This window comes from Babylonia areolata, chromosome 26 (assembly GCF_041734735.1).
Source record: "Babylonia areolata isolate BAREFJ2019XMU chromosome 26, ASM4173473v1, whole genome shotgun sequence".
Classification (NCBI taxonomy): domain Eukaryota; kingdom Metazoa; phylum Mollusca; class Gastropoda; order Neogastropoda; family Buccinidae; genus Babylonia; species Babylonia areolata.
Window position 1 is genome coordinate 2657501 of NC_134901.1, and position 2500 is coordinate 2660000.

The 2500-nt window shown below is 49.2% G+C and overlaps 1 protein-coding gene across 1 annotated transcript in view; it reads right to left on the minus strand.

Annotated features, from left to right (window-relative positions):
• LOC143300501 (calbindin-32-like) overlaps positions 1-2500 on the minus strand; it is a 367317-nt gene that overhangs the window by 49306 nt on the left and 315511 nt on the right. The gene's annotated exons all lie outside the window — the stretch shown is intronic.

Consider the following 2500-nt stretch of genomic DNA (forward strand, 5'->3'; position numbering starts at 1 on the left):
ACAGCTTAGTCTTTTGTGAAGGACTATGACTCTCAAACTAGGAGGCAAAATTGCACTGGCTCTTAGTGCTGCAGCCTTGTGGGCTAGTTGGCCTTTGGGAACCACCCCAACGCCGACTGTTCTAAAACCCTCTTGGCCGAGAGAGTGGGGATGTAACTTGGGCAAGACACTCTCCACTATAATCAAATTCTAGCCCAAATAGTCGGAACAGCAGTTGCCTCCTCTGCTGTTCTGATGGTCATAGTCGGACACGACTGACTATCATATATATATATAAAGCATTCGCCCTAGCGGATGCGGAGTGTAGCGTATATGGACTTATCGCAATGACGCCTCCCTGATAAACTGAGACTGAAACTGAAAACAGATAAACATCTGAAAAGACGAAACAGACGTGCCTGGCCTGGAAAGAGAGGACCAACCCGTCTGGAGAGAACAGACAGAACAGACAGACAGAACAGACAGACAGAACAGACAGACAGACAGACAGAACAGACAGAACAGAACAGACAGAACAGACAGAACAGACAGGACAGAACAGACAGAACAGACAGACAGAACAGACAGAACACAACAGAACAGACAGAACACAGACAGAACAGACAGACAGAACAGACAGACAGACAGACAGACAGAACACAGACAGAACAGACAGAACAGACAGACAGAACAGACAGAACAGACAGACAGAACAGACAGACAGAACAGACAGACAGACAGACAGAACAGACAGACAGACAGACAGAACAGACAGGACAGACAGACAGACAGACAGGACAGACAGACAGAACAGACAGACAGGACAGACAGACAGAACAGACAGAACAGACAGACAGACAGACAGGACAGACAGACAGGACAGACAGACAGGACAGACAGACAGACAGACAGACAGAACAGACAGGACAGACAGACAGACAGACAGACAGAAGACAGGACAGACAGAACAGACAGAACAGACAGACAGACAGACAGAACAGACAGACAGAACAGACAGAACAGACAGACAGAACAGACAGACAGACAGAACAGACAGGACAGACAGACAGACAGAACAGACAGACAGAACAGACAGACAGACAGAACAGACAGACAGACAGACAGAACAGACAGACAGAACAGACAGACAGACAGAACAGACAGACAGACAGACAGAACAGACAGACAGAACAGACAGACAGACAGAACAGACAGACAGACAGACAGAACAGACAGACAGAACAGACAGACAGACAGAACAGACAGGACAGACAGGACAGACAGAACAGACAGACAGAACAGACAGACAGACAGAACAGACAGACAGGACAGACAGACAGAACAGACAGACAGAACAGACAGACAGGACAGACAGGACAGACAGACAGACAGACAGGACAGACAGGACAGACAGACAGACAGACAGAACAGACAGGACAGACAGACAGAACAGACAGACAGGACAGACAGACAGAACAGACAGAACAGACAGAACAGACAGAACAGACAGACAGACAGGACAGACAGAACAGACAGGACAGACAGACAGACAGACAGAACAGACAGGACAGACAGACAGGACAGACAGACAGGACAGACAGAACAGACAGAACAGACAGACAGACAGGACAGACAGACAGGACAGACAGACAGACAGAACAGACAGACAGAACAGACAGACAGAACAGACAGGACAGACAGAACAGACAGACAGAACAGACAGACAGAACAGACAGAACAGACAGACAGAACAGACAGAACAGACAGACAGACAGAACAGACAGACAGACAGACAGACAGACAGAACAGACAGACAGGACAGACAGAACAGACAGACAGACAGAACAGACAGAACAGACAGAACAGACAGACAGACAGAACAGACAGAACAGACAGACAGACAGGACAGACAGACAGACAGAACAGACAGACAGAACAGACAGAACAGACAGACAGAACAGACAGACAGACAGAACAGACAGAACAGACAGACAGACAGGACAGACAGACAGAACAGACAGACAGACAGACAGAACAGACAGACAGACAGGACAGACAGACAGAACAGACAGACAGGACAGACAGAACAGACAGACAAGTGTGTGTCCGGTAGCATGAGAACAAGAAAATGCCAGACGGAAGTGACGGAGTGGGGGTGGGGGGGAGGGGGGGTTCATTCGGGATAATGGATTCCTTGGTGGTGGTGAATGGAAAGGAGACACGACATCTGCCAGCTGATAGCGACAGTGGAGAGAAGAAAGTGAGGGGGAGGGATGGGACATTCGCCACGAAAACCATTGTGAAGCATCAGCAGACAGGCCCGGACATGGAACCCCCCCTCCCCCCCCGCCCTCCCTAGGGGAGAGAAAGAGGGGCTGACTAAGAAACACCTGGTGCAGAGGCCTCCAACCATCTACCTGAAATTAACAAGGACAGGCCCGGCGTTTCCTTTTCTCAGGAAGTGTCTGGGTTTGTTCCAATGTACCTTTTATTTACCTGTGTGCTAGCTGAATCGGTAGCG